Source organism: Rattus rattus, chromosome 13 (assembly GCF_011064425.1).
Source record: "Rattus rattus isolate New Zealand chromosome 13, Rrattus_CSIRO_v1, whole genome shotgun sequence".
Lineage (NCBI taxonomy): Eukaryota > Metazoa > Chordata > Mammalia > Rodentia > Muridae > Rattus > Rattus rattus.
In genome coordinates, this window is record NC_046166.1 from 36,970,121 (window position 1) to 36,992,127 (window position 22,007).

Consider the following 22,007-nt stretch of genomic DNA (forward strand, 5'->3'; position numbering starts at 1 on the left):
ATATTTTGCAAAGTGTTTTTGAATGATTTTTATGTATAAGATCCTCCATCATTCTTCACTAAAGAAGAAAATATAAATTTTCTATCAAAGAATGAATGAGTTACTGGAATGCATGTAATGAAATAATGGCAAGAAATCCCATTTATTTTACAAGAGGAAAAAACACTGTGCCATGTTCTTTGAAAAATTAATGTGTTTAAATATTGCAGAAATTATAAGAAAGATAATTGACTAGTCTCATGACAAAATATTATTGCATATTTTATATATTATTTAATGAATAACTGATTTTCACTTTAGGGAAACAAGATAAGCAAAATATATACACAAAACCTTATAATATATGAAGTTCAATTGCTCATAGAAATATAAATCATACTATATTTTATGTATCATATATATTCGAAGAATATTTTATGTATATATAATTTAAGCATGCCTATTAAATTCATTTATAATAAATGTGCCTATATACATTTTATTAAAATTAAAATTAAGAAACTATTATAGCATTGTCAAATATATAAAATAAGAAATTGAAAGTGAAATTTTCTGTTTATGACAAATGTATGCGATTTTTTAATTTGTAATTTTTCAAACAATGCATTATAAAAGTAACAAAGAAGAGGTCAATATGTTTTTTTTTTTGTAAAGCCAAGATGAAGTGGTGTTTTTTTTCTGTAGGGGATATTCCTTCATACTTAATTATGTAGATTCACTGTAATTATAAAATTCATGTAAAACAATGGTTGTAAAAATTTATAGTTCATTAGAATCACCTGGAGGACTTGTTAAGACAGATTGTTTTTCAATAGGTCTGGGTGGGAGCCACAAAATTAGCATTTCTGTTAAGCTCACAGATGATGTTCATGCTATGAATCTCAGGAGCACATGTTCAGAAACACTGGAAAGTTGACCCTGTGCAGCAATATAGGGGTTGATGTATTATTCAGTGTTTTCTGAAGAAGCAGATTCAGTAGAAGAGACTAGATTGAATAGATTGATTAGAGAAAGAGAGAGAGAGAGAGAGTCATGAAGAGAGAGAGAGAGAGAGAGAGAGAGAGAGAGAGAGAGATGAATGTTTGGAGATTCTATGTGAAGTATTGACTGAATTGACTATAGAAAGTATGAGGTAATACGTTCTTTTTTCTAAATGAGGGACATGCAGAAAATATAAATGTTTGAATATCCCCTTCACACCTGATCTTCCCAAAAGAGGAGCACAAATTATAACAGTGAGAAAAGATAATGCTCTATCTCAGAGAGTAGAAATTTGTTCTGACTCTTCTCATGTCTTCTGTCTTGCACTCAGAAGACTGAATAATATCATCATTTAATGGCAAAAGAGAAATTTCACTCACTTAGCTCACCCCTGTAAAGACTAGTTCCCTTTAGAGTCACTCAAACACATAATCAGCTCTCTGCATTTTTGTAGTTAAATAAAAGGGTTACATGTAAAAAGCAACAACTCTCTGTCATCATATCATCATTGTAAAGAGTTTTTTCAAAATGGTAACATTTACTATAATTTTATTGTAGATTGAATAAGGAATATGATCAACAGCTTTGAGGAATATTCCTTCCAAAGTCTGCACCTTAAATAGGGCATGCTCAGAGTGCTGCTTCTGTTGTATGATGTCCCCAGGTCAATGGCATTATTGTAAGAAGTAGTTTGGTGACCCCAGGCTGTTCTTGCACGATTTTGTTTTTCTTGGCTCATGGTGTGTGTCAACTTGTTCTGTTATACATTTTCCATAGGAGGTACCACTTTTGCGAGGGACCTAAAATGATAAGTCATTGTCCCGGGACCACGACTTTGAAAACTAAGAACAGGTATACTATACCATTATAACACATATTTGGATATAGTAACATGAAAATAATGGGGTAGTCGATGTAATACTGTTATATTTAAAATGTTCTATTTTTTCATCTTTATTAACTTGAGTATTTCTTATTTACATTTCGATTGTTATTCCCCTTCCCGGTTTCCAAGGCCAAGGGGTTTCCAGGCCCCTTCAAGCTCTTTCAGTCCTTTCTAAGATTCCTTTAACTGGGATCCCGTTCACAGTTCAGTGGTTTAATGATACATTTGCGTATGTACTCTCTGTGTTCTGGCTGTGTCACTCAGGAGAGATCTGCGTCCGGGTCCTGTCGGCCTGAACTTCTTTGCTTCATCCATCTTATTCAGTTTGGTGACTGTATATGTGTGGGCAACAAGTGGGGCAGGCTCTGAATGGCTGTTCCTTCTACCTCTGTTCTAAACTTTGCCTCCCTATTCCGTCCCAAGGGTATTCTTGTTCCACGTTTAAAGAAGGAGTAAAGCATTCACATTTTGATCATCCTTCTTGAGTTTCATGTGTTCTGTGCATCTAGGGTAATTCAAGCATTTGGGCTAATAGCCACTTATCAATGAGTGCATACCATGTGTGTTTTTCTGTGATTGGGTTACCTCACTCAGGATGATATTTTCCAGTTCCATCCATTTGCCTATGAATTTCATAAAGTCATTGTTTTTGATAGCTGATTAATATTCCATTGTGTAGATGTACCACATTTTCTGTATCCATTCCTCTGTTGAAGGGCATCTGGGTTCTTTCCAGCTTCTGGCTATTATAAATAAGGCTGCGATGAACATAGTGGAGCATGTGTCTTTGTTATATGTTGGGGCATGTTTTGGGTATATGCTCAAGAGAGGTATAGCTGGGTCCTCAGGTAGATCAATGTCTAATTTTCTGAGGAACCTCCAGACTGATTTCCAGAATGGTTGTACCAGTCTGCAATCCCACCAACAATGGAGGAGTGTTCCTCTTTCTCCACATCCTCGCCAGCATTTGCTGTCCCCTGAGTTTTTGATCGTAGCCATTTTCTCTGGTGTGAGGTTAAATCTCAGGGTTGTTTTGATTTGCATTTCCCTTATGACTAAAGATGTTGAACATTTCTTTAGGTGTTTCTCAGCCATTCGGCATTCCTCACCTGTGAATTGTTTGTTTAGCTCTGAACCCCATTTTTAAATTGGGTTATTTGTCTCCCTGCAGTCTAACTTCTGAATTCTTTGTATATTTTGGATATAAGCCCTCTATTAGTTGTAGGATTGGTAAATATCTTTTCCCAGTCTGTTGGTTGTCATTCTGTCCTAACAATAGTGTCCTTTGCCTTACAGAAGCTTTGCAGTTTTATGAGGTCCCATTTGTCGATTCTTGATCTTAGAGCATAAGCCTTTGGTGTTTTGTTCAGGAAATTTTCTCCAGTGCCCATGTGTTCGAGATGCTTCCCCACTTTTGCTTGTATTAGTATGAGTGTGCCTGGTTTGATGGGCAGGTCCTTGATCCACTTGGACTTAAGCTTTGCTGAGGGTGATAAGCATGGATCGATCTGCATTCTTCTACATGCTGACCTCCAGTTGAACCAGCACAATTTGCAGAAAATGCTATCGTTTTTCCATTGGATGGTTTTGCCTTTGTCAAAAATCAAGTGACCATAGGAGTGTGGGTTCATTTCTGGGTCTTCAATTCTGTTCCATTGGTCTATCTGTCTGTCTCTGTACCAATACCATGCAGTTTTTATGACTATTGTTCTGTAATAAGACTTGAGTTCAGGGATAGTGATTCACCCAGAGTCCTTTTAGTGTTGAGGATACCCTGGGTTTTTTGTTATTCAAGATGAATTTGTAAATTGTTCTGTCTAACTCTCTGAAGAAATGGATTGGTATTTAGATGGGGATTGCATTGAATCCGTAGATCGCTTTTGTTAAATTGGCCATTTTTACTATATTAATCCTGCCAATCTTTTAGCATGGGAGATCTTTCCATCTTCTGAGATCTTCATTTTCTTTCTTCAGAGGCTTGAATTTCTTATCATACAGATCTTTCACTTCCTTGGTTATAGTCACACCGAGTTATTTTATATTATTTGGGACTATTTTTTTTTCATCTTGCCAAAGTTTATTTTTTTTTTAACTTGAGTATTTCTTATTTACATTTGGAATGTTATTCCCTTTCCCGGTTTCTGGGTCAACATCCCCCTAACCCCTCCCACTCCCCTTCTATATGGGCGTTCCCCTCCCCATCCTCCCCCCATTACTGCCCTCCCCGCAACAATCACGTTCACTGGGGGTTCAGTCTTAGCAGGACCAAGGGCTTCCCCTTCCACTGGTGCTCTTACTAGGATATTCATTGCTACCTATGAGGTTAGAGTCCAGGGTCAGTCCATGTATAGTCTTTGGGTAGTGGCTTTGTTCCTGGAAGCTCTGGTTGGTTGCCATTGTTGTTCATATGGGGTCTCAAGCCTGAAGGGTGTCGTTTCCCTAATTTCTTTCTTGGCTTGTTTCTCTTTTGTGTAGAGGAAGGCTACTGATTTATTTGAGTTAATTTTATACCCAGCTACTTTGCTGAAGCTGTTTATCAGGTTTTAGTAGTTCTCTGGTGGAACTTTTAAGATCACTTAAATATACTATCATATCATCTGCAAATAGTGATATTTTGACTTCTTTTTCCAATCTGTATCCCTTTAATTTCCTTTTGTTGTCTGATTGCTCTGACTAGAAGTTCAAGAACTATATTGAATAAGTAGGGAGAGAGTGGGCAGCCTTGTATAGTCCCTTATTTAGTGGGACTGCTTCAAGTTTCTCTCCATTTAGTTTAATGTTAGCTACTGGTTTGCTGTATATGGCTTTTATTATGTTTAGGTATGGGCCTTGAATTCCTGTTCTTTCCAGGACTTTTATCATGAAGGAGTGTTGCATTGTGTCAAATGCTTTCTCAGCATCTAATGAAATGATCATGTGGTTTTTGTTCTTTCAGTTTGTTTATTACGTTGATGGTTTTCCATATATTAAACCATCCCTGCATGCCTGGGATGAAGCCTACTTGATCATGGTGGACGATTGTTTTGATGTGCTCTTGGATTCGGTTTGCCAGAATTTTATTGAGTATTTTTGAGTCAATATTCATAAAGGAAATTGATCTGAAGTTCTCTTTCTTGGTTGGGTCTTTGTGTCCTTTAGGTATAAGAGTAATTGTGGATTCATAGAAGAATTTGGTAGCGCTCCATCTGTTTCAATTTTGTGGAATAGTTTGGATAGTATTGGTATGAGGTCTTCTATGATGTTCTGATAGAATTCTGCATTGAACCCATCTGGACCTGGGCTCTCTTTGGTTGGGAGACATTTAATGACTGTTTCTATTTCTTTAGGGGTTATGGGGTTGTTTAAATGATTTATCTGTTCCTGAATTAACTTCGGTACCTGGTATCTGTCTAGGAAATTGTCCATTTCCTGCAGATTTTCAAGTTTCGTTGAATATAGGATTTTGTAGATGGATCTGATGATTTTTTAAATTCCTCTGATTCTGTAGTTATGTCTCCCTTTTCATTTCTGATTTTGTTAATTTGGACACACTCTCTGCATCCTCTTGTTAGTCTGGTTAATGGTTTATCTATCTTGTTGATTTTCTCAAAGAACCAACTTTTTGTTCTGTTGATTCTTTGTATAGTCCTTTTTGTTTCTACTTGGTTTATTTCAGCTCTGGGTTTGATTATTTCCTGCTTTCTACTCCTCCTGGGTGTATTTGCTTCTTTTTGTTCTAGAGCTTTTAGGTGTGCTGTCAATCTGCTGATATATGCTCTCTCCTGTTTCTTTCTGCAGGCACTCAGAGCTATGAGTTTTCCTCTTAGCACAGCTTTCATTGTTCCCCATGAGTTTGGGTATGTTGTACCTTCATTTTCATTAAATTCTAATAAGTCATTAATTTCTTTCTTTATTTCTTCCTTCATGAGGTTATCATTGAGTAGAGCATTGTTCAACTTCCATGTAAATGTGGGCATTCTTCACTTATTGTTGTTAAAGACCAACTTTAGCCCATGGTGGTCTGATAGGACACATGGGATTATTTCTATCTTTCTGTATGTATTGAGGCCTGTTTTATGACCAATTAAATGGTCAATTTTGGAGATAGTACCATGAGGTGGTGAGAAGAAGTATATCCTTTTGTTTTAGGATAGAATGCTCTATAAATATCTGTTAAATCCATTTGGTTCATGACATCTCTTAGTATGTATATCTCTGTTTACTTTCTGATTCCATGATCTGTCCATTGATGAGAGTGGGGTGTTGAAATCTCCTACTATGATTGTGTGAGTTGCAATGTGTTCTTTGAGCTTTAGTATGGTTTCTTTTATGTATGTAGGTGCCCTTTCATTTGGAGCATAGATATTTAGGATTGAGAGTTCATCTTGGTGGATTTTTCCTTTGATGAATATGAAGTGTCCTTCCTTATCTTTTTTGATGTCTTTTAGGTGAAAATTGATTGTATTTGATATTAGAATGGCTACTCCAGCTTGCTTCTTCCGACCATTTGCTTGGAAAGTTGTTTTCCAGCCTTTCACTCTGAGGTAGTGTCTGTTTTTGTCTCTGAGGTGTGTTTCCTGTAGGCAGCAGAATGCAGGGTCCTCGTTGCATATCCAGTTTGTTAATCTCTGTCTTTTTATTGGGGAGTTGAGTCCATTGATGTTGTGAGATATTAAGGAATAGTGATTGTTCCTTCCTGTTATATTCGTATTTGGATGTGAGATTATGTTTGTGTGCTTTCCTTCTCTTTGTTTTGTTGCCAAGACGATTAGTTTCTTGCTTTTTCTAGGGTGTAGCTTGCCTCCTTATGTTGGGCTTTACCATTTATTATTTTTGTAGGGCCAGATTTGTAGAAAGATATTGTATAAACCTGGTTTTGTCATGGAATATCTTGGTTTCTCCATCTATATTAATTGAGAGTTTTGCTGGATACAGTAACCGGGGCTGGCATTGGTGTTCTGTTAGGGTCTGTTTGACATCTGTCCAGTATATTTTGGCTTTCTTAGTCTCTGGTGAGAAGTCCTGTGTGATTCTGATATGTCTGCCTTTATATGTTACTTGACCTTTTTCCCTTACTGCTTTTAATATTCTTTCTTTGTTCTGTGCATTTGGTGTTTTGACTATTATGTGACGGGAAGAGTTTCTTTTCTGGTCTAATCTATTTGGAGTTCTGTAGGCTTCTTGTATGTTTATGGGCATCTCTTTCTTTAGGTTAGGGAAGTTTTCTTCTATGATTTTGTTGAAGATATTTACTGGTCCTATGAACTGGGAGTCTTCACTCTGTTCTATACCTATTATCCTTAGGTTTGATCTTCTCATTGAGACCTGGATTTCCTGTATGTTTTGGACCAGTACCTTTTTCTGTTTTACATTATCTTTGAAAGTTTTGTCGATGATTTCTATGGAATCTTCTGCTCCTGAGATTCTCTCTTCTATCTCTTGTATTCTGTTGGTGATGCTTGTACCTATGGCTCCTTGTCTCTTCTTTGGTTTTCTATATCCAGGGTTGTCTTCCTTTATGCTTTCTTTATTGCTTCTATTACCATTATCAATTCTTTCACCTGTTTGATTGTGTTTTCCTGGATTTTTGTAATTCTTCTCTATAGGCTTCTACTTGTTTATTTTATGTTTTCCTGCGTTTCTCTAAGGGAGTTCTTCACGTCTTTCTTGAAGTCCTCCATCATCATGATCAAATGTGATTTAAAATCTAGATCTTGCTTTTCTGGTGTGTTTGGATATTCAGTGTTTGATTTGGTGGGAGAATTCTGCTCCGATGATGCCATGTAGTCTTGGTTTCTCTTGCTTGGTTTCCTCAGCTTGCCTCTCACCATCAGGTTGTCTGTGGTGTTACCTTGTTCTTCTATTTCTGACAGTGGCTAGACTGTCCTATAGGCCTGTGTGTCAGGAGTGCTGTAGACTGTTTTCCTGTTTTCTTTCAGCCAGTTATGGGAACAGAGTGTTCTGCTTTCGAGCGTGTAGTCTTTCCTGTCTACTGGTCTTCAGCTGTTTCTGTTGGCCTGTGTCCTGAGTCCACCAGGCAGGTTGCTTGGAGCAGAAAAGTTGGTCTTACCTGTGGTCTTGAGGCTGAAGTGGCCTCTGGGGTGCTGCTTTTGAGGTCTCTGTGAGGGCTGCATCCAGGAGGGCCTGCACTCTCTTTTCCCGGGGCCCCCGTTCACCGGGGTCCCAGATGGTGTTAGGTGTTTTCCTCTGGAGTCAGAAATGTGGGCAGAGTGTAGTCTCTTCTAGATTCCCAGGAGTGTCTGCCTCTCTGAAAGTTTAGCTATCCCTCCCACAGAATTTGGGTGCAGAGAGCTTTTGACTGGGTCCCTTCAGGTCCAGGTGTTTTCTGGACTGCGGGGTACCTGCCGCTTGAGTGCCCCTATCTTCCAGTTCTCAGAGGCCCTATATAGTTTCCTCTTGGGCTGGGGATATGGGTAGATGTGGGCAGTATTGGTGGTCTCTCCAGCTCTGCAGTCTCAGGAGTGCCCACCTCTCCGTGTCGTGAGCTCTCTCTCCCAAGGGGTTTGGGAGCAGTGTACTCAAAATGTTCTATTTCTGATCAGTTCACACAGCTCTCCTATTAAAAACGGTCTACCAATTTTATACTTAGTTAATTTTCTATTTCTGTGATAAGACATTATAATCAAGCCAATATCATTCTTAAAAGTTTATTTAGGTTTACAGTTTCAAAAGCTTAGAGTCTGTAAATCACATGACAGGATTCCTAGCAGAAGGTAGGCAGGAATGACCAGGGAGCAGTATCTGATATGTAACATTAGGTAGAATAAATATAAGGTAGAGAGAAAGCCTGCGAGTGGCTTGAGTAAGTGAACCTTTAAGTGAACCTTCAGTGACATATCTAGAATAAAGTTATAACTCTTACACATACTCTCAAAAGTTCCCACAAACTGGTGAACAAACATGCAATATAATGAGACTCTGGGAGCAGTTTTTAGTCTATCACAAAAAGATAGGCCATATTTGAGTTACTTAGAATATTTTATGCATAATATGTAAATGGATGGGACTAGAAAACATCATCTAGAATGAGGTACTCCAGTCACAAAAGAACCCACATGGTAGGTACTGAGTGATCAGTGGATATTAGGCAAAAAGCTCAAAATATCCACTATAAAATTCACAGACCATATGTAGCTCAAGAGGAGGGAAGACCAAAGTTTGGAAGTTTCAGTCCTACTTAGAAAGGGAAACAAAATAGTTATGGGTGGTAGAGGAAGGGAGGGACTTGGAAGAAAGAGAAGAAGAGGAGGAAAAAAGGGGTTAGGACCAGTTGTGGGAGGACACAGGGGAGATGTACATAGGTTGAGAAAACTGAACAGAGGTATGTAGTAGCAGTGGAGGATGGGGAACTGGGAGCCACCAGAAAGTACCAGATGCCAGGAAAGCAAGAGGCTCCCAGACTCAACAGGGATGGAATTAACTGAAATATACAACAAAGGAGAGAAAGAATCTGTAGAGACCATATAGAGGTTAGGCATATCCCCTGGTTGAGGGATCGGGCTACCCACCCATCTCAAAAATATTAACCCACAATTGTTCCTGTCTAAAAGAAATACAGGGAAAATAGCAGCACAGAGACTGAAGGACAGACTATCCAGTGACTTCTCCACCTGGAAATCCATTCCCCATACAGCCACCAAACTCAGACTCAATTGCTGATGCCAAGAAGTACTTGCTGACAGGAGCCTGGTATATCTGTCCCCTGAGAGGTTCTGTCAGAGCCTGGCCCATACAGATGGAGATGCTTGCAGCCAGCCATCAAACTAAGCAAGGAGACCCCAGTGGAGGAGTTAGGAGAAGGACCAAAAGTTGAAGGGTTTTGCAAATTCATAGGAAGAAGAAAATTATCAAACAACCAGACCCCTCAGAGCTACCAAGGACTAAAAACACCAACCAATGAGTACACATGGAAGGACCCATGGCTCCAGCTGCATATGAAGCAGAAGATTACCTTATCTGGCATCAATGGAAGGGGAGGCCCTTGGTCCTGTGGATATTCCATGCATCAGCATGGGGAATGCTAGGGAGGTGAGGCAGTAGTGGGGGGGTACCCTGGTGGAGGCAGGGGGAGGGAGGGATGAGATAGGTTATTTGAGTAGGGAAAACCAGGAACAAGGAAAACATTTGCAGTGTAAATAAATAAAAAATAAAGAAATCTATCTATATATGTTTCTCTATATCTATCTATTTATATCTTTATATCTATATTTATACCTATACCTATTTCTATATCTGAACATAATTATTCATTTAGTGTGAAATATTATTATAATAAATCCCATTAACCATCATAATGATGCTAGAAGTAATCAGTAAAATGTGTTACCTTGCAAATTTATTTATAGCCATTTGTCTAATGAAAATGGCAAATTGTTAAATACATAGAGACATTGCTAGAACCAAAGAAACATTTCCTGAAGTTGATACATATATAGAAATTTATAGAACCAAGAACCATTTCTAAGTACATGATAAGTAAAAACAGGTTACAGTGGAAAGAATAAAAAGTTTTGGCTTCTATGCTTTATTATTTCATGGCTTTGCCTGTGAGTAAATTGTATGACCCTTCTGTCTAAATTTTCCATTTGTAAAATAAAAGGTTATTCTCCAATGATCTCTAAAGGTTCTTACAATTTTGAAACATAATTGTTAGTTTTGCTCCTGAAAATAGCTCTCATCTCACTTCAGTGCTCTGATGCTGGTCATGCTCCGGTTTACTTCTTTAGTAAAATAATTTAATTATGTTCTCTTTAATTGTGATGGCCATAACAAAAATCAATTGGAAGTCATTAAGAGATCATAATTACATTTAACCAGGCTCTATTATAATTCAAACTTCATGTAAAGTAAATGGGAGCTTTTAATAAACTCTCTCCCATTAATTTTAAAAACATTTAGCAATTATAACTATCACAGTTGTAATTTCATAGTTGTCACAGGAATACAGGAAAATACTAAGCAAAATAGATAAATATGAGGAAGAGAAAGACAAATATCTGAATATTTTCATAATTTGAATAGGTGGGTCGATAATAGATAGATATGTATTCATATATATATATATATATCAAAGAATTTTGCACAATAAAACAATATTCAGATGAAGCAATAATTCTCAGAAAATTTTGCTCCCAAATGTCACTTAAATGTTGATGAACAATAGCATTTATCTTCTTGTGAAGAGGAAACTGATCCATAAGCAAACCAGACCATAAGCTACATTTGGGTGACTAGCCATTTAAGGTGTATTTCACTAGGGTCAAACACTGAAGTCTAAATTAAATCCTCGGCTCATCAATCCGAAGCCAGCATAGTTTTGACCTATACCCTACATGCAAAAACTGCCTGCTTATGAGTGTGTGAACTAAAGTGTAAAAGTGGCATTTGCCAAAAGAATACAATAATCCATATATAAAAGACATTCTAAAAAGTAGAAAAAGACAGAACTCTGTTTCAATCATAAGTGGTTCTAATGAGAAAAGTTGATTCAAAATACAATAACCATAACAAAAACATGTTGCATTGTGAGAGGATGTTTTTAGTATAATTTTGATCACTCATTGAGATATCACATAATGATAGTGTATTAATATTATTATGTAACTTGTAATGTTTCTTATTTTGTTAAAGAAATATATGCTTGTGTGAATTTAATTAACTGAATGCATATAGCTTAAATTTAAAACCTAGGTACAGTTATAAACTTATAAGATCTGAGAAACATATGTTTAATAGAATAGTGAGTGATCCTCATTATCTATTTAAGATAACAAGTTTTCAAATGTTAAATTATGTAAGAAATAGACACAAAAATATTATAGCTTATTTTGAAAATAAATCTGATATGTGTTCATTTCTGATATACCTCTATCTACATCTATCTGTATATAAAATCAACATATCCAAGTAATATGTTGATTAAATAACAAAACGTGGCTAGTCAATAAAAAATTCAACCTAAAATAAAAAGGAATAAAGGTGTGGTCATGAAGCTGGCTTAGTCTCATTGATAGACAACTTCGAGTTGACAAAGATAATGAAGATAAACTGCACAAGAATTGAATTTGTATAATATACGAAGAAAAATTGAAGACTGAAGATTTAGTGGGTATACTACTAGAAAAGGAAGAAGAAAACCAGTGAGTCCACAGTTCCTTCCTTCTATAACTTGCTTCCGTAAGGGAGTAATTCAGGGACATTCAAATTCTATATAACTTTCTGAAGGATATCTGCCTTGAAGAATAGAGGACTGTCTTAGGGACCAAAGTTATACATAAATTTATATGCAGACATACATAAATACCAAGAATTTATTCGCACTACTATTTCCAGGTGTCCAGAATGCCTTAAGTAATAGTAATATTAATGCAATTTTCTTTAAGAATGATTTTAGACGTATGGTCATAAGTATCTATTCTCTGTGTACCATTAGTCTTTTGCCTTTGAAAGAAAGACCTTAGTAAATGTTTTGGGACAAAATGATATATAAATGGTGCTTATAATTATAATAAAGCAGGTTCTATTAACTTTTCTCTTGCAAACAAAAACAAGGGAGAAATAAAGAAAGAAAGAAAGAAAGAAAGAAGGAAGGAAGGAAGGAAGGAAAGAAGGAGAGAAAGAGTAAACAGTCTTTGATGGACTTTGAGATCCAAGTAGTGTTTGAAACTTAATAGGTAAAAATTTCAAGTACAGTGAGTATTCACACACATCACTAGGCAGATGGTACTACAGTTGACTAGGACAAGACAACCCCTGACATCTCCTGATGATAGTATATTTTTATCCATATTTCATGAGTAGATTGGTCCTAATTACTTTGTCTAGTTAAAGCTTTGGATTCATATGAGTTGTGTGCACAGGCTTAAACAGATGGTTGTTCTTATAGAACATTTTAATTAATGAATATAGTACTTATTAAATTTAGCCCAGTTTGAGGACATCAGTAATTTCTATAAAATTAAGATGATTATTTGATTAAATTTTTAAAAGTTTCTGTTTAATAGCAATAACAATTGCAACAAGAAATAACTCAATATATTTGTTCATGCATATTTCCTGCTGATCTGTCAGCTAATAAATGGAGAGGGAATATATGGTACATTTATGTGATAGACTATTATTCAGCTGTTATGTTATAATAACTATTAAGTTTGCATGTAATTAGATGGGTTTACTAAAAAATATCATGCTATGGTAACTCAGACACAAAGACAATTATTGTGTTTAATTTACATGTGGATATTAGCTTTAAACATTTCTGTATGTGTGCTACAATTTGAATAATCAAAGGGAATAGGGGAATGATAGGATCTCTCAAAGGGAAATAGAAGATAGTGTTATGGAGGGAAAATGGGGAAACAAGAAAGGAATCAATATTGAGAGAGGAGGGTAAAAGATGGAATATGGATGAAAAAACTAATACTAAAGTCTCTTTTAAGAAAGCATATCGAAATGTAAATAAGAAATATCCAAGTTAATGAAGATGAAAAAAAAACATATGGAAGCTTCCTACAATATATGTGAGAGGAATATATATAGTGTCACCATATAATGGGCATGACAGTTAGACTATTAATGATATCAATGAAAACTTACAGTGCCAGAAATGGGTTATATCTTGTTCAGTCTACAGAAAATGTATCCTGTGGAACCTTGAAAATACTATAGATTATTCCCAAACAGATTTCTTGCTCCTTACAACCTGAGGGTACGACTCTGTTACTTACAACAACACTTATAACATGGAACTTCGAGAAGTCAAGCTGATGCCAACAGAATATTCGCGCCTACTGACTATCCTTCATGGTTCTGCAAGGTACACTGAATGCTCCTGGAGGAGAAAGGTAATCATCAATAACACCAGTTACAAACCTTGAAATCTGTATCATCAACGTGCCTGCAAAATAGTCTGTTCCTAAAGTAGAACAGATGATATGGAAGTAACCAACTGCTTTCTAAAAGTTTTAATTTAATACAAAATTAAAATTTTGAATTTAATTAGAACCTGATACTGCTAAAGTAGGCAAATGATAGGCCCTAGGGAAAATGGTTTTAACAAACATCTATGTACAAAAATTAAAAAATAAAAAAACCAACAGTTATGATGTACCAATAAATATATCACTGGTATTCTTTATTTTTTTTTCCGGAGCTGAGGACCAAACCCAGGGCCTTGCACCTGCTAGGCCAGCGGTCTACCACTGAGCTAAATCCCCAACCCACTGGTTTTCTTTATAACATGAGTAACTGTACTAAAGAATTGTAGCATGAGGAAGGTTGAACACCTCTGTGCTAAAGTAACATTGCAATACAATAGCTCACGATGATCTATTGCTATAGTTATCAGTAAATCATTGAAAATTCAGAGAAACTGTAGAGGAAAATTAACACCTAGAACCACAAAATGACAATGTGAAGAGAGTGGAAAAATTTGGTGCTCTAAGTTCCAAATAAGATATGTCAATGAAAACCTTTCCCTTAGTGCCCAGGAGTCTACAAGGAAGAGATAAAAAGAGCCTGAGGTGAGGTGGATGACGTTGGACCACGTGCTACAGAGGGCCATGTAAGTGTCGGCCTGTGCTGTCACATGAGGACATGTTGATGTTTATGTAATATGTGGCTACTGGAGGCTGTGTTGAAGGTTAATGGTTGATGTCCATGGTTTGTACTACCACTGGAGACAGGATGATGTCTCTTCTCCTGTTGCTACAGGAGACCAAGAGTATTTTTGCATTGAAATTCATATGGGAAATTTGTCTGATGTTCTCTTTCTTTGTTGGATCTTTGTGTGGTTTAGAGGCAAGCATTATTGTGGCTTCATAAACGGAATAGGGTCATGTTCCTTCTGTTCCTATTTTGGGGAATCCTTTCATGACTATTGGTATTAGGTCTTCTTAGAAGGTCTGACAGAATTCTGCACCATCTGTTCCTGGGCTTTTTTGCTTTGGAGACTTTTAATGACTACTTCTATTTCTTTAGGAGTCATGGAATTATTTAGATGTTTTTTCTGATCCTGATTTAACTTTGCTACCTGGTATCTGTCTAGAATATTGTCCATTTCATCCACATTTTCCAATACTGTTGAGTTTAGGCTTTTGATTTTTGGAAATTCCTTTATTTTCTGTTGTTATGTCTCCCTTTTCGTTTCTGATTTTGTTAATATGGAATTTGTGAATTTGTTAATTCTCTCTGTTCCCTCTAGTTAGTTTGGCTAAGGGTATAGCTATCCTATTGATTAACTCAAAGAAACAGCTCCTGGTTTTGATTCTTTATATAGTTCCTTTTGTTTGTATTTGGTTGATTCCAGCCCTCAGTTTGATTATGTCCTGCCAGTCTACTCCTCTTGGGTGTTTTTGCTTTTTGTTGTTGTTGTTGTTTTTCTAGAGATGTAAGGTGTGCTGTCAAGCTGGTAGTATATGTTCTCTTCAGTTTCTGTTTGGAACTTCTCAGAGCTATGAGTTTTCCTCTTAGCACTGCTTTCATTGTGTCCCATTGTAGTGGGATTGCAAGCTGGTATAACCACTGTGGAAATCGGTCTGGAGGTTCTTCAGAAAATTGGACATAGTATTAGCTAAGGACCCAGCTGTATCATTCCTGGGCATATACCCAAAAGATGGTCTAACATATAACAAGGACACATGCTCTACTATGTTCATAGCAGCCTCATTTATAATAGTCAGAAGCTGAAAAAAAAAAAGATGTTCCTCAACAGGGGAATGGATACATTTACACAACGAATTACTACTCAGCTGTTAAGATCAATGACTTCCTGAAATTCTTAAGCAAATGGATGGAACTAAAAAATATCATCTTGAATGAGGTAACCCAGTCACAAACAAATACACATGGTATGCCTTCACGGATAAGTGGCTATTAGCTCCAAGGTCCGAATTACCCAAGATACAATCCACAGACTACATGAAGCTCAAGAAGAAGGAAGACTAAATTGTGGATGCTTTAGTCCTTCTTAGAAGGGGGAATAAAATACTGATCAGAGGTAGAAGGTGGAAGGAACTTGAGAGGAAAAGAGGAGAAGTAGAAAAGGGGGACAGGAACAAGTAAGTAAGGAGACAATATACAGAGGGTCTGGAATTTGAACAAGGGTGTGTAGCAATGGGGGTGGGGGACAAAGGGGAGCTATCAGCAAGTCCCAGAAGCCAGGAGAGGAAGAGCCTCCCAGGACCCAACAGGGATGAGATTAGCCAAAATGCCCAACAAAAGGGAGGGAGAGCCTATAGAGACCGTATCCAGAGCAAGTTCATCAATTGGGGGATGAGGCTACCAACTCCTCTCCAAAGTTTAAATCCAGAATTGCTCCTGTCTAAAGGAAATATGAAGCAAAGACTGAAGGAAAGGACATCCAGAGACTTCCTCACCTGGGGATCCATCCCACATACAGACACAAAACCCAGACACTATTTCTAATGCCAAGAAGTGCTTGCTGACAGGAGCCTGATATAACTGTCTCATGAGAGGCTTTGCCACAGCCTGACAAATACAGAGGCAGATGCTCACAGTCAACCATTGGACTGAGCATGGGGTCTCCAATGGAAAACTTAGAGAAAGGACTGAAGGAGCTTCCTAGGGTTTGCAAACCCCTAGGAAGAATAAACAATATCAACCAACCAGATACCCCTCCCTCCCAGAGCTCTTATTGGCTAAACCACCAACAAAAGAATACACATGGAGTGATCCATGGCCCCAACCACACATGTAGCAGAGAATGGCCTTGTCAGGCATCTAGGGGAGGAGAGTCCCTTGGTCCTGCGAAGGCTCGATGTCCGAGTGTAAAGGGATACCAGCGGAATAAGGTGGGAGAGGGTAGGTGGTTGGATGGAGGAGCACCTTCTTAGCAGGAGGAGAAGAGATGGAATGGGGAGGTTCTGGAAGGCAAACTGGGAAAGGGGATAAAATTTGGAATGAAAATAAATAAAATATCTTATTAATAAAAAAAAAGAAAAGAAAAGAAAAACCACATGTGGCAGCAGATCCTAGCAAGATGTAGAGAAAGAGGAACAGTACTCTATTGTTGGGATTGAAAGCTGGTACAAACACTGTGGAAACCAGTTTGGAATTTTCTCAGAAAACTGGACATAATACTACCTGCAGACCCAGCTATACCACTCCTGGGTATATACTGAAACAATGCTCCAAGAAATGAAAGGACACATGCTCCACTATGTTCATAGCAGCCTTATTTATAATAGCCAGAACCCATTTGTCCCTAAACAGCAGAATGGATACAGAAATTATGGTACATTTACACAATGGAATATTACTCAACTATTAAAAACAATGATTTCATGAAATTCTAAGACACATGGATGGAACTAGAAAATATCATCCCGAGTGATGTCATCCCATCACAAAATAACACACATGGTATGTATTCAATGATAAATGGGTTTTTATTCTTACTGGGATTTTGTTAATTTTTTTTTACTGTTTTCTATTTTATTTCATTCTGTGGTTCCTTTTTAAATAAAAGAAAGAGTCATGTATATCGAATATAAAGTTCAGTGGTACAGAGATCAGAAGGATCTGGATGGAGGTGGGAGAGTGGAAATATTATTAAATATATTATGTTAAAATTATTTTAAATAGTTAAAATGAAGAAAATAATTCAGGTCCCAATCCACTATAATGTGCTGACAACCAACACCAACAAATATTCTGGAAGCTGAAGACAGAGTTGTGGTGTCAACGAAAATGAAGAAACTAACTACCTGTTGACTTTCAAGAAAATAGCCCCAAATAGCTCCAGCTGTATTTATTTACACAATCACAATTATCCTGCTTGCCCTAGCAGGGACATCACTTGTTATTTTATCTAATGAAACCATCATCAGTACTATATAAGCCATATCTTTGCAAAATCCTCCAATATTTTCCTTTCTTCATTTCCCCCTCCCCCTTGGTCAATCATCCCCTTACTTTATTTTGTCCTACATGCAAAAAAATGAAAGCCAATAATCAAATCTAGCTAGACATGTCCTGTAGACTTTAGAGCATACCCAGCTGGCAGCAAATGAGGTTGCACAGTGATACAATGTGATAGTCAGATTAAGCATTTGTGTGTTTAAGTCCATTCATCAATAGCCTTTGTCATAATACTGTTTTAATTGTAGATGGAGACATGCTCATTGTACCAAAATCCTTCCTGATATGAACTTTTGATTTCTGACTACCGTCTTTACAATAACTATTTTTAAGTCACTATGGGTCAGACATAGCTGCTACACTTTTAAATCTTTGTTGATCAGACACAGCTTCCTTTGAACAATTATGCAAGCAGGAACCATTGCTCTCTACAATGACTTAGGCTTACTCAGTGTGACTGATGCTATTTCTCTAGGGACTAGGACTACTTGTCCCAAAATGCCCAGGATTGATGGTCACATCTGGAAGACCATAGAGGCAGAAAAAGGAGAGGAGGATTTTTACCCCTCCAAAGTGTATTGAGAAAAACACGGAGTCATCCACAGAACTTACAGCCTGCATGATCCCAGAGGCCTTGCCTTTGACTGACAAAGTGAAACTAAATGCTGCCATGACTGTAAACAACATAGCTAAAGGATTTGTATCACAAATAATCATAAACACTGCCAAATTTCAGCATCAATCCTTGCCAAATGGAGTCTCCTGGGCCTTGCCACAGTAGAGACCCATCACTGAAGCCCTCAAACACTGTTTCTTACAGATGCTGCATGGCCAACACTTACAATGTACATAAGCTCGTTCACGGAACCAGTACCCAAACACTGAGGAAAATTGAAAATACTAATATTGAAATTGATATCATGGGTTTTGAAAAATGCACTTTTTCACCCAGATTGGTACATAAAGTCAATAAAATAACTGGAAGTGGCTAACCATATTTTTCTTTGGGTGCATTGGGAGTTTAGTCCTTTGTAAAATTATAATTAAAGGTAGAATTGTTTATAAAAATAAAATAAGACTTTAAGGACGATTAATTTGAACATATATATATATATCTTCATCAGACAAACAAGTATAGAGATGGCAATAATATTTTGAGATGTTAATTATTGTTTTATGAAATAAAGCTGATATATCACACTTTAATTAACTCAAGGTTTTAAATTAATATAGTTAAATAATGTATTAAATACTATGTATATATACATACCTTGAAAATAAAATAATTTCTCTTATCTTTTATAAAATATTTTATGTAAGCAGTTACAAAAGTGTATTTAAAAGAATAGTGTTTACACAAAGAATTTCTTAGTTAGGATGGCTATAATTCACCAAGTGTAAATAGCAAAATTAAAATGATAAACTGAGAAACATGTTAGCAAATATATCTGGAATATTCTGGCATTTTAGTGTCAAGATACTAATGCTGTGTTCATTTATAACAGAGTGCACCGATGAGATTGTGTTGCAAGTTATAAGGTCAGAGAGTTTATTATATAAATCAATCACCCAATCAAGAAGTATCGAGTTCCAAAAAGAAAGAAAGCAAGCACATAAAAGATGACCTTTCAGTAAATTTTGCAATTATTCTAAGATGACTATTTTTCATGGTCGTGAAACCTCCTGCCGTGAGTAATAAAGTATCATATACTTTAGCCTGAGTTATTCTTAGAGGCTCAAAAGATGACCTACAATCAGATGGATATATTGATTAAATCTGAACAGGACCGGACTACTCTGTATAAAGAGAAAACACCTGAGAGGACAGACCTCCAAGGAAACAAGCAGTCTTATGTATCCAGGATATGGGTAGAGGAAGGTTTGAGACATGAGCTAAGGTTTAAAAGTGACGTGTTAGATCTCCAAGGTGTTGTTAATGTGTCTCTAAAGAGGCATCAGAAAGACCACAGGGTGTGTGTGTGTGTATGTGAAGATCACAGAAACAAGTGATTTTTTGATAATGCATACTGAAAATCATTCTGTAAGTAATGTGTAATTCTCAAAGATAATTTAAACAGAATCATAACAGAGAAATAGGTGTAAGAGAAAATGAAAGAAAACTATTTTCTTTTTTGGATCAAAGATTACATTTGTAATGAAACAGTTAGGGATGGCTCTTTCACTCATATATATATATACAATAACAAAATTCTTACCACTCCCTTACCTAGTTCTTTTTCTTTTTTAACTTTTAATTGGTCATTTTATTTATTTACATTTTTAAACCTTATCCCACTTCCCAGATGCACCTCCACAAGCCCCATATTCCCTCCTCCCTACTTCTATGAGGGTGCTCCCCCACCTGCCCATCCACTCCTGCCTCAGTGCCCTAGCATTTCCGGACCCTGGGTCATTGAGCTTCCACAGGACCAAGGGGCTCCCCTCGCAGTAATGCCTGATAAGGCCATCCTCTGCTACATACCCAGCTAGAGCCATGGGTCCACTCCATGTGTACTCTTTGGTTGGTGGTTTAGTTCCTGCGAGCTTTGGGGAAATCTGGTTGGTTTATATTGTTGTTCTTCCTATGAGGTTGCAAACTCCTTCAGGTCCTGCAGTCCTTCCCCTAACTCCTTGTTTTGAGTCCCTGGGCTCAGTCAGATGTTTGGCTGATGTTTGGCTGTATACATCTGTATCTGTTTTGGTCAGGCTTTCAGGAGGCAGCTCCTGTCTGTAAACACTTGTTCGCATCAGCAATAGTGTCTGGGTTGGGTATCTGCAGATGGGATGGATTCCTAGGTGGGGCAGTCGCTGATGGCCTTTCCTTCAGTCTCTGCTCCACTCTTTATTAAGAAAACCATTTTTCAAAGGTGAAGAAACTTGGAGACATGTTCTTCACCAAAAAGTTTATAAATTTTGAACATCATTTTTACAATTCATATTTCTTTGCTTTAAATATTGATGTGACTAATCTTATTTTTGTTCTCATTCAATCTCTCTCACTTTGTGTGTGTGTGTGTGTCTGTGTGTCTGTGCATGCATGTGAGTGTTAATGTATGTTGTGCTAAGAGATGAAAGTCATTATTTCTGATGATTTAATAAATCATAATTTGAACAAACACACAAAAATTAAATCCTTGAAGAATAAAACAAAGTTTTAGTAAAACAAAAACTACATTCTATCTTCTCACAAATGAATGTTTTTAATCTTGAAGAAAGTAAATCTAAATCTCAGTAGGTTTCTAGTAGAACAAATATCTACTAAAAATACTCTTCCAATTGACACACACAAAAAAAAATGCATGCAAAGCCTAAAACCTAGATGGAGGACAAATAACTTCTAAAACAAAGCATAAAATTATCCCAAAAATTATTCTAGCATTTAATATTAGTTATTAATTTTTAGAAAATTTGTAAATATGACTCATTGTGGTTCTTATAGTTAAGTCTCCCTGAATTATGATAATTTTCCAATTCCATATTTGTTGATATATTGTATATTTGCTACTGTGACATGAATAAGCTGAGAACTTAATTCCGGTAAGGAGCAAGAGCAATGGGTGATTTTAACTGCAAGCTTGTCTTTCAGACCCAGAATTCTGGACATTTCTTAAGAGTGAAAAAATTAAGTTATGGAGATACTCAACATGATTATACAACAGGATTGTGTTTAGATTATTTTTAACCAATAGTAAGGTAAATTAAGGTTAGTTAGACAGTCTTGAGGTTAAGTATTTTTATTGAGGAGGTATAAGGTATTAAATGCATAATATTTCTTCTAATACTGGAGGTTTTCTTTATTTACATTTCAAATGTTATCCCCTTTCCAAGTTTCCTCTCTGGAATCATCCTTTCCCATCCCCCCTCCCACTGCTTCTATGAGGGTGCTCCCCCATATTTTCAACTTGTGATGGAGATTTGGAGAAAAATTTACCCTGAAAGTGGAGACAACTTCATTTTTATTTATTTTCTCAGGTATAAATTATAATTCAAGTTCAGTTCTCAAATTGTGATTAGCTTCAAACAAATAAATGAAAAATAAAAACTGGTGTTTTAAATACCAGTAAAAGTGAATAGGTCTAATCAAAAGCATAGATCTGAGCATGACGGCATAGACCTATCATACCATCTTTTGTACTGAAACACAAAAGCAAAATGAATCTGTGCAGTAATTGACCCATAATCTCTTCAGAGTCATGGAAGGCTTGAGGCAAAGCTCAGGAACTCTTTCAAATGTTCACACTGTCCCATAGTCTTTTTCCTT